Source organism: Marmota flaviventris, chromosome 10, assembly GCF_047511675.1.
Source record: "Marmota flaviventris isolate mMarFla1 chromosome 10, mMarFla1.hap1, whole genome shotgun sequence".
Lineage (NCBI taxonomy): Eukaryota > Metazoa > Chordata > Mammalia > Rodentia > Sciuridae > Marmota > Marmota flaviventris.
The window spans coordinates 52,276,210-52,292,693 of NC_092507.1; the positions used below are offsets into that span (position 1 = coordinate 52,276,210).

The 16,484-nt window shown below is 38.1% G+C and overlaps 1 protein-coding gene across 1 annotated transcript in view; it reads left to right on the forward strand.

Annotated features, from left to right (window-relative positions):
* Nucleotides 1-16,484, forward strand: part of Ror1 (receptor tyrosine kinase like orphan receptor 1) — a 379,272-nt gene that overhangs the window by 256,450 nt on the left and 106,338 nt on the right. The gene's annotated exons all lie outside the window — the stretch shown is intronic.

Genomic DNA, 16,484 nt, shown 5'->3' on the forward strand with positions numbered 1-16,484 from the left:
AACACTATGTTTTCAAATGTCATTCCATTTTACTTTTACTCTGATATGAAGATTCACAGGAGACCAGCATTGGCAGTAATCTTATGCGTGGTAATGTGGAATCTGAATGATCAAAGCAACAAATCTTATTACATTTACTATTTTAAGATGAATCTAACATTTAGTGGCAACAATGGACTCGGTAAAAATCAAACAAAAAATGACAGGGTGCTGGCTTAGGAAACTTTACTCCAGCTTAAAGGGTTTGTTGTACATACTGTAAGCATTCTGATACTTTAAATTTATTGAACAGGGCAAAAATTAAGTGATCACTTTATTTTTTATTCCCTTCAAAGAACGAGAAGTTCTAGTTCACATAAGGGACGGAAGCCCCATACTTGGATAGAGAGTTTTGTGGAATTTGGATTCATTCTGAGACCCTTTTAATGGAGTCTAAAGACTCCCTTTCTTTAAAAGATAAAAGACTCCATTTATTCTTGTTTAAGGGATGTTCATCTTCCACTCTGAAAGTATCCTCTTGGGACATTTTTTCCTTAAGTATCTTTTATTTGGGGAGAAAGACCTAATTATTCAAACCTTTGCTCTGCAAGAAAGTCTCATCCATATTTTGTATTATCTGAAGCGGAATTCCCTGGGTCCATTCTGAGAACACCAACATGTCTGGCCTGGACCACACCCATGGCAAATGGAAGCGCCGCTTAGCTTGCTCTAATCCCCTCTGTGCCACTTAATTACAGTGTGGGGTATTTTAATACATTGGTGTGTTCCTTGAGGCCCAGTGGCCCACAATCCCATTAATAAAATAGGTAATGGGTAAAAATAAACATTGGCCTTCAGCCACACTGTTTTACTACTTCAACAGCAGTTAAAGGCCATTAAAAGTCTTTAAAATCAGCCCAGCGCTAATTATATTCTGCTTGCCCAGGTAGAAAGTGTTGCTTGATTTTAGAAAAGGTTGGAAGTTTGGTCACTTTGCCTTACATTTTTGTAAGTTTTTTTTTTTCCCCCAATAATCTCGCCATAGGTTATATGTGGAATCCTTTTGAAGTCATATTTAAACAAAGATTAAAACTTCTGTTACTGGCTGTAAAAATGCTTCCCACCCTGGTACCTTATTTGTTCCTATTAATCTGTGTTTCAAGTGTGGTTGATAATCTGCATCACAAGCTGATTAATGTGGTTCTCTAATCTGCCTTTCCTGTTGAGCCCTAGACTTCCTGCCTGCTCAATCTGCATCAGTTATTTGTTGTAATCAAAGTTACTTGTTAAACATTTACATTTCCTTATTTCTGGAAGTGTTTGCTCTTTCTTTGCTGCCATCGTTCTGATGAACCCTAAGTCTCTCATGGTTTTTAATTTTAGACAGAGTTTAACAGTTTTGTGAACTGATGTCCGTAGAGTAGGTATTAAAGTTTCTTAAAGATGCCTGTTGACAACTGGAAGTGTCTGCTGCCATCCAGCACCTCTGCTACGTGTTCGCTGTCCATTTATCCATCACTTAGTGAACAATATCATGTAGTGTACAGTCACCACCTTTGCTTGGAGGGACTTAACGCCAAAATGCAATCTAAGTTGGAAATCCCATGGGGCCTTTTGCAGGCTGGTCTCCATCTTGATTGCATTCCTCTTGCCATTTTGATGCTCTTGGTTTCTTTCCCTTAGGGACTTGTGATGTGCCTGCTTTTTTTTTTTTTTTTTTTTTTTTTGTGCCTCTCTCAACCATCACCACTTACCCTGTGAATTTAGTTTGGCATCTGCTCATGGCTTCAGGCTTTATTTGTGCTGTCATTGCTAGTTCCTGGCCCACCCCTAATCTCAGATAGAATGTTAGTTCCCATCTCTGTCCTCATAGCCCTTAGTTAGAAGCCAAACCTCACTAAAAGTGGATGGCAGATGTGAACAAAATGAGAGCCTTGGAGAATATCACATTAAGGATCCCTCAGAAGGTCTTCTGTTAATTCTTATGCTACTTTTTCCAAAATAAGAGTGAAATGCAATTATAAATTGCTGTTTATTTGAAAGTGCCACAGAATTACTAGGGGGAAAAAAAAAAAAGAATGTCCCTGCCACAACCTAGCATTCAGAAAATCAGGACATCAGTAAAATGTATCAGGTGTATGAACCCTGGCAGGAGCCGAGGGCCCTTGGACTATGGTCACTGGCTACGAAGGGACTATATTGGGTTTTCTCATGAAGTGCTCAGGATGCTCTTAGAGTAGAAGCAAATTTCAGATTTTAGTTTGGCATCTGTTCATAGCTTCAGGCTTTATTTCTGCTGTCATTACTAGTTCCTGGCCCACCCCTAACAATTATAGGGCCTGGGGCATGAATGCAAATGGAGGCTCACATACCACATATCTAAATATTTAAAAGATTAAATCAAGCTAGCAAAACTGTTAAATGAAATATGTTCTATCCTCCCACATTGACAAATACACCTTCACAACAACAAAATAAAAGAAAAATGTAGTTATGTAAAGTTACAGTTTTTCTATGACTGAAAGCCAGCAGTTTTCAAAGGTGACTAATCATTACTTTATATGTCTGGGTATTCTGTTCGTGGGCCAAAATAATATATATATAATTTATTAATGATTTTGTATTCATTCCATAAAAATTTTTGCCTTCGTTTCAGCAAAAGTAGTACCTACGTTATTTTATACAAGATGTTTATATAGTGTATGCTCTATTGACAACAATGCCAAATAGGACAAACTTTTTCTAATTTTTGTATTTCTTACTTTTTAATACCAATTTTCATTGGGAGAATTCACTCCTCTCAGTCAGTAGCAACTGTACCAGAAATATTCCTAAGGTGATATTTAAATTTGGAAATAATAATTTTTTATTTGTTCTACTTAGTTGTACATGTACAGAATACATTTCAATTCATTGTACACAAATGGAGAACAACATTTCAATAACCTGGTTGTACACAATGTAGAGACACACCATTTATGCTATCATACGTATACCTAGGATAATGATATCCATCTCATTCCACCATCTTTCCTGCCCCCATAACCCCTCCCCATCCTCCCCTTTGCCCAATCCAAAGTTCCTCCATTCCTCCCATGCCCCTCAACCACCATCAGAGATCAGCATCCACTAATCAGCGAATACATTCAGCCTTTAGTTTTTTGGGATTGGCTTACTTCACTTAGCATAATATTCTCCAATTCCATCCATTTACCTGCAAATGCCATAATTTTATTCTCTTTTAGTGCTGAGTAGTATTTCATTGGGTATATGTACCACAGTTTCTTTATCCCTTCATCTATTGATGGGCATCTAGATTGGTTCCACAGTTTAGCTATTGTGAATTCAGCTGCTATAAACATTGGTGTGGCTATGTCACTATAGTATGCTGATTTTAAGTCCTTTGGGTATAGACTGAGGAGTGGGATAGTTGGATCAAATGGTGGCTTTATTCCAAGTTTTCTGAGGAATCTCCACACTGCTTTCCATAGTGGTTGCACCAATTTGTAGTCCCACCAGCAACGCATGAGTGTACCTTTTTCCCCACATCCTCACCAACACTTATTATTGCTTATATTCTTGATAACTGCCATTCTGACTGGAGTGAGATGAAATCTTAGTGTAGTTTTGATTTGCATTTCTCTAATTACTAAACATGTTGAACACTTTTTCATATATTTGTTGATCGCTTGTATATTTTCTGAGAAGTGAAGAATTTTATGTACCAAGTTCACACAGAGAAATGGGATAATATATGATGAATAATCATTATTACAGAATATACAAAAGATTTCAATAATCATAACATGCAGACATGTTACCCCATTGTGTCTGAATTTAAGAGGACAGTCATGTGTCACTTATCAGGGAGGATACACTCTGAGAAACTCGATGTCAGGCAATCTCATTGTTAAGCAAGTTCCAGAGAACTTAATTACACAAATCTGTGTGGTATAGATCAGTCGCTTGATGTGGCCTCCTGCTGCAATCAGGACACACAACAAATAAGACACATATGAGACTTCATCCAAGGTAACAGCACACTTACAATAAACCTTTTTGATAAGAAGGGGGAGTACAGTCTAAAGTGACAACAGATAGTTTCATAAATACATAAACCAGAAGCATCAATATTTCTTCTCATGATGTGCCACATAACACTTTACATGCTAGCTTTTAAACAGCAGTCAGCACAGTAGGTGTGTGCACACCAGCAATACCACACACACGTGAATAACAGGTTGTGCTGAGACCCACTAAGCAATAGGAGGTTTGGGGCCCCATCATAATCTTATGGGACTACACTCATGAACAAGACTGTCATTGACCAAAGTATCATTATGGGGCACATTACTATAATAAGAATTATTTAATTGTTGGTTTTCAAAGTGTCATAAACTGCGTGGCTAAAACAGTAGAAACTGAGGTTAGAAATCCACAATCAAGGTGCTGGCAGGGTTGGTTCTTCTGAGGGAGCAGGAAGGATCTTCTTTTATTCTTGGTTTGTCAGCACCTTGGGGCCTTTACTAGCTTGTTCATGCATCACTTCATTCTCGGCTTTGAGGTTCACACGTTCTTCTGCCTCGAGTATGTTTCAAAATATCCCTCTTTAAAAAATAAATAAATAAACACCAGTCATAATAGGTGTTAGGATCCACCTTGTAGTTCTATTTTTAACTTGATTACCTGTGTAAAGATCCCATTTCCAGGTAAGGTCACATTCTGAGGCACTGGGGGTTTGAACATCCACATACTAATTTAGGGTGACATGATTCAACCCATGACTCTTAATATTGCAAAATTTTCTCAGCCATGTGAAACTCTTGCTGAATTTCTTATTCTAATTTATAAGAACTTTCAGAAGCACAATTTGAATGTAAAAAAACAAGAGGATCGATAGATGCTGGGCAATATTGGAAATAAGTTTATCATGCAAAATCGATTGCGTTTGAACTGGAGGAATAATCCCCCAACTTGATTAACTTATCTCTTATTGCAGTGTTTCTGCCTCTGCCATCTTTTCTGTGCTGGAAACAGTGTCCCTGTCCCACTCTGGCAGTGAAACAATAGATAAAAATTTTCACACTATCCATCACATCACCTTTTGTTCCCACAACAATGGCACAAGGCATAGAAAAGTGTTCCCTTGGGCGGGAACAGCTGAGTCCCATGAGTGAATGTCTGAGGTTCTGCCAGCTTGGAGGACCAAGTCCTCCAAGATGCAGAGAGTCCCATGTGTTTTTTGCTCTTAATAAATTTATTTTATGTGTGTTTTTTTTAAAATGTGGGCCCAGAACAGATACCTTCTCTTTCTCTTCTTCTTTTCTCTTTTCATTCATTCTTTCTTCCTTTCTTTTTAAAAAATTGTTTCACTGAAGTACAGTTTCATCATAAAAGTTAGTCTTTCAAAGTGTACAGTTCAGTGTTTTTACAGTTATGCAACCCTTGCTACTATCTTATTTTAAAACATATTCACTATTTCAAAACTAAACTGCTTCAGCCTGTGGTTAATTCTAACTTAAATTCTGTCTCTCTAAATTTGCCTATTCTAGCTCTTTCATATAAATAAAACCATATTATACTCATTGTTGTGGCTGGTTTCTGTCACTTAGCATGTGTTTTAGAGGTTCGTCCTCATTATAGAATGTATCATACTTCATCCTTTTCATGGCTGAATAATAGTTCATTGTATAGCTTTACCACCTTTGTTTATCTATTCATCTGTTCATGGACATTTGGTTTCCTTCTCCTTTTTCTCATTCTGGATAATGTTGCAATTACTACTTACATACAAGTTTCTGTGGAGTGTATGTTTTGAATCTGTTAGTTATATACGTTGGAGTAGAGTTCTTGTAGCGTTTGATGTCTCTATGTCTAACATTTTGAGGAACTGCGAAGCTATTTTCCAAAGGGTCTGAACCATTTCATATTCTCAGAAAGAACGTATAGACATCTGAACTTTTTCACATCTTCTCTAATGCTTTTTTCCTTTTTCAAAAATGTATTTATATAAATTGGGCATAGTATCACAGGCCTCCAATCTCAGCTCCTTAAGTGACTGAGACAGGAGGATTGAAAGTTCCAGACCAGCCTGGATAACTCAGTAAGACCCTTTCTTAAAATCTGAAAAGGCCCAAGGATGTAGGCCTGGGTCTGTGGAATGTTTTCCTAGCCTACATGCGGCACAGGGTTCAATCCCCAGTGCCACAAAATAAATAAATAAGTTTACTTAGTTTTTTATTCCTTCATTATTTATTTATCTACGTATCTATTTTAGTCATCTTAGTGGGTATGAAGTGGTCTCTTATGGTTTTGATGTTCATTTTCCTAATGACTAAGGATACTGAGACATTTTCATGCATTTATTGGTCATTTGTATGTCTCTGGAAAAATAGCTGTTCGAATTTTTTGCTTATGATTTACTTGAGTTTTTTCTTTTTTGAGTTGTAAGAGCTCTTTATTTATTGTGGATACATACCCTATCAGATATATGATTCACAAAGATTTCCTGTCAAAGGATTGCCTTTCTTATTTTCTTTGTAGTGTTCTTCAAAACACAAATGGTTTTAATTTTGATGAAGTCTAACTCATGATTTTTTCTTTTGTCTTTTGTGCTTTTGAGACACCCTTACCTCATATGAGGCCACAAAGATTTACAGGTAGATTTTCTTCTTAGTGTTTTAGTTTTCAAGTTTCAGCTCTCATGCTTAGATTTTTGGTTCATTTTGAGTTAATTCTTGTGTGTAGTGTGAGAGCTCAGATTCATTTGTGTGTGAGTATCCATTTGTCCCCACACCCTTTGTGTTGTTGAAAAGACTATTCTGTGGATTATTTTGGATTGCCTTGACACCCTGTTAAAACCAATTAACCATAAATGTATGTGCTTATTTCTGGACTCTTGATTCTATATCATCCTTATGCTAATTTCACACATTCTTGCTTACTCTAGGTTTGTATTAAGTTTTGAAGTCAGAAAATAAGTTCTCTGTATCAGTCAGTATTCCACTAGAGTGTCACACTCCTGTAAGCCTAGTGGCTCAGGAGGCTAAGGCAGGAGTATCACAAGTTGGAGGCCAGCCTCAGCAACTTAGCAAGGCCCTATAGTAAGACCCTGTCTCAAAATTAAAAATAAAAAGGACTAGTAATTTGGCTTAGTGGTAAAGTGTCCCCAGGTTCAAATCCCAGTGTGTGTGTGTGTGTGTATGTGTGTGGTGTGTGTGTATGTGTGTGTGTGTGTGTGTGTGTGTGTGTGTGTGTATGTATATATATATATATATATATATATATATATATATATATATATATATATAAAATTTATTGCAAAGAATTGGTTTATGTGCTTGTGTGGACTGGTAAGCCATGTTTGAAGTCCTGGGGCCAAGTGTCAAATAAACAGGCTAGACAGTCTCGGAAAACTGCTCACGTTGCAGTCCACAGGTAGGAAGCCTCAGTTCTGTTCTAAGACCCTTTGGTTCAGGTCTACTCAGATTATCAGGAAGACCTCCTACATCCACTTGACTGTAGATGTTAGTCACATTTATAAAGTACTTTTACGATAGCAGCCAGACTGATATTTCCTGAATAACTAGGGACTATATCTTGCCCAAGTTAACACATAAAACTGACCATCATATCCTTCAATGTTTCTCTTAGTCTTTGTTTTTCTCAGTCCCTTGCATTCCATATGAATCTTAGGATAGTTTATTAACCATGTTGACAAGAAGTGGTGAGAGCAGACATCCTGGTCTTTTTTCTTATCTAAAGGGGAGTGCTTTCAGTCTTTCACCATTGACTGATGTTAGCTATTGGGTTTTCATAGATGCCCTTTATCATAAGGAAAGTTCCATCCTATTCCTATTTTGTTTTGTGTTTCTTATTATAAAAGAGTGTTGGGTTTTGTCAAATGCTTTCTCTGTGTGAATGAGATGATCAAAGAGTTTTGTTAGTCTTTTATTATATTGGTGTGGTGTATCACATTGATTTTTGAATGTTAAACCAAGCTTACATTCTTGGAGAAATTCCCACTTGGCCATAGTGTATAATTCCTTTATATGTTGCTAAATTCAGTTTGTTGATCGTTTATTGAGGATTTTTGTTTCTGTGCTCATAAGATAGTGGCCTATCGTTTTTCAGTGATATCTTTGCCTAGTTGCCATATCAGGACAATATTGTACTCTTAGAACAAGTTGGGAAGTATTTCCTTGTCTTTTATTATTATTATTATTATTATTATTATTATTATTATTATTATTATTATTATTATTTTAGAAAAGTTGGGAAGGAATTCTGTTAATTCAAGCAAATGTTGAGTATAATTCACTAGTAAAGCCATTGTGGGAAGTTTTGAAATGGCTAATTCAAATTCTTCACTTGTTATAGGTCTATTTAAATTTTCTATTTCTTCTTGAGTCAGTTTTAGTAGTTTATCTTTCTAGGAATTTGTCCATTCCTTTAAATCATTTAAGTTGTTGGCATATAGTTATTCATAGTATTCCCTTATCATTCTGTTAATCTCTGAAACATTCATAATGATATCCCTTCTTTTTCTCTGAACTTTAATAAATTGTGTCTTCCCCCCACCCCCTTGGTGGGACTGGCTAGTCCAGGTTTACCAACTCTGTTGGTCTTTTCAAAGAAGTAAATTGTGTTGAAAACTGGATGCTTAAATAATATAATATGGCAGCTCTGGAAATCAGATTGTCTGATTGTCTTCCTTCTTGTCTGCTGTGTATTGTCCTTGCCATTTGTTTAGTGTATTACCTGAACTCAATCTATATGGTCTACATTCTGTGTAATGTAAGATACTAGAGTCTCAGATAGATAGCTCTTAGCAGTTATTGAATGAACAGAGATTTCCTTCAACCAGAAAGTTGCCCATCCTTTGCCAAGGGTTTCATGAAAGTTTGAGCATACCATTAGTACCCCAGCAGTTCACAACTCTGCCATTGCTTTTATCCTTACAAGTGCAGGACCTCAAAGATAGCCAGAGAGGAGAGATTAGGGCTTTCCTTCCCAGCCATGCACACAGCCCTGCTCATAAGAGTGCCCTTCAAAACCCAGGCATATGTCAGAGGGTTTTCAAAGCCTCAATGGACATCTCATTTCTCAGATCTTCCCTTTGAGCTTTTGGGCTTTATGGCAAGGCTTCTCTTTCTCATAACTGGTATCACTTCCTCAGGCAAATAGGCTATTTTTTTCAACAAACATCCTGGGACTACGGCTTTTCCCACTGAGACACTCCAAGTTTAGTCAAATAGGGACAAGCCCTGTGAATGGGACTTTTCTAGAAAGCTGCTAGACAGGCCAAACTATGCCAGTTCTCTGGAGATGAGCCCTCTAAGGATCTGAAAATTCACTTGTCTCCTCCAGTGACTGCAAGGCTGCTGATTTTCAAGGCTACAAAGAACTTGGGAAAGAAGATGGGAATGGGCAAGGTGAAATGCCCCCAAACTCTGTTTTTAACAATTTTCATCTTTCCCCCTCTGTCTTTTCTCTCACCTACATTACACAAGAAATCCTAGGGTGGAGTTTGTTGTAGAATTCACGTTGAATGAATTTCAGCTTTATTTCTTTCCTTTTTTTCATCCTCTTGGGTTTCCTGCACAGAATTGGTTTGTTAAAACTACATGTGGTGGGGGCGGGACCTATCTCATGAGGATGTTGAGATTAAGTGAAATCACCATGATCTGTCTTAGGATCATTGCTATAGTAGGTAGCAATGTGCCTGACACATTCATAGAAGTTGAATAATGTTGACTAACAACACCAACAGCAGCAACGTTGTAAACACTATTTGGAAACAAGAGGCTATGTCACCTTTACAGCCAGAGTCCTTCTGCTGGACAGTACTCCCTGCTCTGAACACCAAACAGAGCCATCGAAACCTTTATTTCCTTTTCTCTCATTGGTTTTTGGCTAAAGTCTCTTTCCACAGAAAAACGAAGTAGCTTTTGATGACCTCTCTCCTTCTTTTTTCTGATTCCAAGTCTCAGCCACAGTGAAGAAGTGGAGCTGGGTGCTGGCCCAGCTCAGGAAGTGATAATAGAACTTTCAACTCAAGATAAACTCAAGGATAACTTTCAGCACAGCTACTCAGACAGCTCAGGGATGAGGCATCTTGTAGTGAGAGGACCAGGAAGTCAAATAGCAGCTGAGTGAAGCCACAGAGGGCTTTTACCCCAGGGAAGCAGCTCATCAGATTGCCTTAGACTCAGCACTCTGCAGACCAGGGGCAGATGGTGAGAGTGTAGAGAGATTAGATAAGAAGGGTTTCCAAATCCCAGGGGAAGAGATCCAAGAGTACAGAAGGTTGAGAAGCCAAGTCCTTATGTCTCAATCCACAACCATCACTCAACAATCCCCACTGGATGAACAGGGTGTGGAAAGCTTCCTATTAAAACGATACTTGTGAAGCTTGGCAATGCATATCCCTGTGTGCAGAGCACATCCAAAGGGAGAAGGGGGAAGATAAGTCCTTGCTGTCTAGGAGCACACCTTCCAAAAGCTTGCCCACCCTCCATGAGCTTCTCAGCATATGAGTTAGTTACATATATGTATCTCCATGTTAACCCAGCACCTAGTACATAGTAGATGCTCAAAAAAAAAATGTGCTAAATTGAAGGTCAAAACTCTCTGTCTTTAAAGCCCTTTTCCAAATTTGACAAAGTTTTATTCATTTGCTTACTACATTCTTATTGAGTTCTTTCTGTTCTAAGCCTCTAATTAAGCTGTTTTTAAGTTATAGACTTAAAAAATCAATATCACAATACTCATTCAACACCTGATGAATTCCCTTCCTGTGTTTGTGAGTTTTGACATTTGCTTCTACCCAAGGTTGCAAGGAAGGTGATGCTCAAGTAAAAGAGAAAAATCTCCACCCTGTCCCTGGCTGTGGGTAAACAGACAGCCTCAGAGGAATCAGTGTGGTTTAGAACAGTAACTCTCAAATTGTGACATGCATACAAATTACCTGAGAATGATGTTAAAATGCAGGTGCTGAAAGCATCTCTGGGTGGGCCTGAGACTCTGCATTTCTAACACATTCCCAGGGCTTGCTGGTGCTGCTGGATCTCACACTCTGAGAAGCACAGATTTAGAGAATTTACCCACCTGGGTTCCAGTTCTTACTGTGCCATTCACTGGCCAGTGAGCCAATTGCTTACTTTCTCTGACCCCAAGTTTTTTACTTGCAAATTGAGGAACTTTGGCTATGATGTCTTCTAAGATTTCTTGCAACCAAATTTGAGGACTAATTGAAACTCAATTTATATTTTCTATATTACAGTAAGACCCTCTCATGGTTTTGAATTTTTTGCAATATGCTCTTAGATCTTTTTTCTCTGTCCTGAGGGTGTTAATAGTCCCCCCACTTTTTTCCCCTCCTCTTGTGATCTCCCATCCTGCCCATTCCAGACCTTGCCCAGGTAAATTGAGTCAGTGAGAAAAGTTTTATGGAGAACCTCCACATGGTTTTGAAGTGGCTGTGGTTTTCTGTCCTCTGGTGCAGGAGAGATTGCTGATTTTTCCACAGGTCAGCAGCAGTCAATATGCCAATTTGGTACTCAGGTGGCAAATCCTAATCCCCTTCACCTTTTCAGTCTAACATTCATATTTCTTCCTCTCTTTTTGTCAAGTCATAGATTGTTTTTCATCACCATCATTGTTGACAATTTCATCTCATTGCTTTCCCCTGTCTCTGTCTCCTCTCCCTGCACCCCCCACCCCCAGTATTTACACATGCTCCAAAAACTATAGGTGGGATCCTATGTCTTACACTCTCGTTTTTCTGAAAATCATATAAATCTTCTGCCTTTTATTATTACCTAGGGCAGTATTTCTCAACCCAACACATACATTAGAACCCCCAGGGAGGTTTGTAAACTACCCACACCCCGGCACCACCACAGACAAGTTAGGAGCCCTGATATAGTATGTTATAAAGTTATGACAAATGGTTCCACATACACGTCGCCAGACTTGAGAAATATCATCTCCCATCCCCCTCTCACCTGAAGGGAACATGTATTAAACTGCCCAGTTCCACCTCTCTTGTTGGGGAGAACAGAAAAGCTTGCACGTGGGATCTCTCAGTCCCCATGGATTGCATATCTAGCTCTCTGCTCCAACACGATATTGCAGAGAGCAGAGTAGTGGAAGCAGCAGAAACTCTGCCTGGAATGTCACATGCCTACTGCATCATCAAGGACCCACTGAGAAAACATAACCAACTGATGATTTTTAAAAAATATTTATTGTTTTTAGTTTTAGGTGGATACAATATCTTTATTTTATTTTTATGTGGTGCTGAGAATTGAACCCAGTGCCTCATGCATGCTAGGCAAGCGCTCTACCACTGAGCCACAACCCCAGCCCCCAACTTATGATTTTTAACACAGGAAATTTAATGTAAGAATTTGCTAAAAAGTCACACAAGGGACAGTGATCAACATCAGCAACAGGCAGAAGGCTCGGCAACATCTAGATTGGAGGAACAAAGAAAAGAGGTGATTTTACCCCAGCCCAGGTTTGGGATCATCTGTGGAGGCTAGAATAATGGCAAGTCTGGCTCATGTGGAGTCACCAGAGATTCTTCCACTGCTAGGGTTACTGATCAAGGCAGAATGAAGCAGGAGAAACTACTTGGCTTCTCCCTTCCTCCCCATATCCAAATGCAAGCCAGTGTCTCCACTGGGGAACTTAGAAGAGACCCATCCACATGGCCTGGGAATTGCCGCTGCAGAGGCCATCTACCTGTGGCCATCTACATGGAACAGAGCAGGGAGAGGGCAAGGGGGTAATCCAGGGCACACAGGCCCAGCCCTGCACTGATGGCTCACATAGATTTACCTACCTATAGAAAGGTGGGAGTGGAGACAGGTGGGAGGAAATGGCATGGGGAAAAGATAAGACATTCAACTGTCCTCCTTGTCCAGTCTCTGGTAGAACCATTCCTGTGAGCAGTTGGGTTGTGGAACTAGCCCTGGAGCAAAGGTCAAAGCTGAAAGAGCAGCCATGTTGGTACTATTGGCTAAGTCAACAGGCAAAGTTTTGAAGAAGGTGAAATCCTCAAGGGAAACTATAAAAGGAACTAGAATAAGACCTTTTATTCTGTAATACTAGTTCTGATTTTCAGAACGTTTTTAAAAATCTCTTCTGATCTTAATGCTACCTTATAGCTTTGACAAGATAGCTTCATGTCTTAATTTTCTGTCTAGCAAAATGGAAAAATAGATTAGTGATCAGCCTCCCTCTTTCTTATCATAGCAAGTACTATTTAATTGCATAAGGAGGGGTCAACAAGAAAACCTCCTAGAAATTTGCTTCTTGGGATTCTAAAGATACAATTTGCTAACTGTGGTAAACACTTACTGAGTGCTATTCTGTGCTGGACATATTTATAAAACTCATGTTAAGTGTGACCTCATCAAATCCCTTGAGGAGGCACTGTCAAATCCCCATTGTATGGATGAAGTAATTCATTCAAGACTCAACTGGCAAAGGAAGAAGCTTTGATTTGAGGCCAGGCAGGTGGACTTCAGAGTTCACACATTAGCCATTCTTACGCACTGCTTCCCCTCATTCTGGGAGGTGAGCAGTGTATGAACTCTTGCAGGAATTACACATTTGGTCTCCTTAAATATTTGATTGTTGAGCAGATTCACAGCGCACAAACAATTTATCCTCATGGAGCAATTTTATTACACGCAAGGGATATGGCCTCAGAATTCCAGGAGCTAGATATGCAACCCAGAGGGGCTAAGAGATTCCATGTGCCAACTTTTTTGTCCTCCCCAATCTGGGTTGTACAGGACACCCTTAGTCTGTAAGTCTCAAACCTTCTCTGGTGTGCCTGTGAAGCACCTGGATTCCAAGAACGCTAATGTCATCTCATAGTAGAGGGCTCTTTGGGTGAGCTGGTCCCAAAGACACATTTGGCTCCATGACACACCTGAATCATTGAAACTCCAAGACTGAAATCAGGGGCAAATTATAAATCCAATTATTATTACTAAATAATGCTGACCAGCTCATACCTCCTACCTCAAACAACTTGCTTTCATAGAACATCCTTAGTATATACATTCCATAGTGAATGCCTGTGATCTGTGGTTCTGAATATTATCACTCTGAGGTTAGTTTAATTCTGCTGAGATTAACCCATGCTATTCACCTCTCTTAGCCTTGCATAGATTGTAAATCAGGAACTTATGCATAAAATACAAATAGTGGTAGTATAACCCAAATGCAAATATTGGCACTGGATGGGAAATGTTCTATAAATATTGGAATAGCCATTATGAGTCAGTCAGTCATTACTATCTATTACTTCAGCAGATAGCCTAGAATTTTTATAGCCAAGGTATAATGTGACTACCTTCCACTCATTCCAAGATGACTTGGTAGCTAGCTTTGTGCTCACATGAAATCCTACCTTTCTCTCAAAGCCATTATAATATACCATGATGGGAGCTGTGGTGTTTTTGTGTGTCTCTACTGTCCATTAGAAACATAATGTAAGCCACATAAGTAATTTTAAATCCACTGGTGTCCATATTTTTATTTATTTATTTATTTAGTGGAGGGGGGCACTACTGGGGATTGAACTCAGGAGCACTCAACCACTGAGCCACATCCCCACTCCTTTTTATTTTTATTTAGAGACAGGGTCTCATTAAGTTGCTTAGAACCTTGCTGTTGCTGAGGCTGGCTTTGAACTCGTGATCCTTCTGCTTCAGCCTCTTGAGCCACTGGGATTACAGGTGTGTGCCACTGCACTTAGCAGTGGCCACATTTTTAAAAGAAACTAGTAAAATTAACTTCAATATATATTTTATCTAAACCAATATACTCAAAATATTACTTTTTCAACATGATGATGATTATCCAGTTTTTACTAAGAGATAATTGACAAGTAAAAATTGTATATAACTGAGGTATTCAGTGGTCTTTTTTATATACATCAAAGTGATTTCTGTAATAAGATATCCTATATTCTTTTTCTCCAAGTCCTCAAAATCTAGTATTTTGTATTTACAGCACATCTTAGTTTGAATACTAAATTTTCATCAAAAATACTTATATTTTATAAAATTGACAATTAAAAGGCTAGTTTCACATTGTCAGGTTGTTTCAAATGTATTCAAAGTTTTCCACAACCAATTTGAATACCCAAAAGTCATTTTTTTCTTTAGTGACAAAACTGGTTCATCACTTTTAGAGGAACTGATTTGACTTTGAACCCCCAGTACATTAGTTTCCAAGCTATGACTATCCAAGTTAAATAAATGCACTACATCTTGTATCAACTTACTACTATTTATATCAAATTCAAAGAAATAGTGCATAAATTGAAAAGCAGCCTAAATTTATCAATATCCACAAAGCATTCCTGAAATTTTTTTCTTGTAGTTTTTGTGGCCAGCTTACAAAATGCTGCCTATTACAATTAAAATCTTTTGCCTAGTGATTCATGTTAAGTGTATAAAAACCATGATTGTTGATTTGTATTGTGAAAAGCCTCAATTACAACATGCATTCCGTAAATGTCTAGCTAAGTTACAAGCTAAAAGTTTAGCTTGTTCTGATACAGTGTGGGATCGTTGAAAAATGTAAATCACATTGCCATTTTTGTCTTTGATTATTGAGTATTTGGCAAGCATCCCTCCATTTCAAGAAAGTCTTGAATTGGAGTTAACAGTACAATAAATCTTTGTACAACTCTTCCATGATTCAGTTAACAAGCATTGGCAATGAACACAAGATCACTGAGGACATTGCCTTTGATTTCTTTCAATGTTTCTAAAAACTGGCAATGATTCCATTTCCACATATATGAAATGATTTTAATAACTATATCCATGACACTGTTCATAAAATCTGCTTCAGAAAACTGAACACAGATATTTTCAATATGTATCATACAGTAGAACAAAGCAATAAGGGTACCATTGGGGTTCTTTTAAAATTTCACTAAGTCTACATTTTTGACCTAATGGCTGAAGTACATCTGTCATGATAGAAACCATTTTTTTTCATACCTTGCTGAAATTCTTTGACAGATGTAAAAGATTAAAAAACACCTACTTCACAAATTCAACTTTATAGGTACAAATTGACGTGTGTGTGTGGGGGGGTGTGTGGTGTGTGGTGTGTGTGTGTGTGTGTGTGTGTGAGAGAGAGAGAGAGAGAGAGAGAGAGGATGGAAGCCCTCCGAGATGAAACATAACCCAAAATATAAATTTGATCATTTCTTTTATATCTCATGCCTCATCTAAAACTAAAGTGCCTGAAATTTTTCAAATTTTGAATCAATTGATCTTTGATTTTCTTAGAAAGATTTATATTCTACAGGCTATCCATAACTAAAATAATAATCTCTCTTACCATCTATCCATTTAAAAATGGTTTTATAGCTGCTCAGTTACAAGCCCAGATTTTGCTAAAATTCTGTAAACTTTTTAATTCTTTTATATTTTTGGTATGGCATTTAATTCTGATCTCAGGTG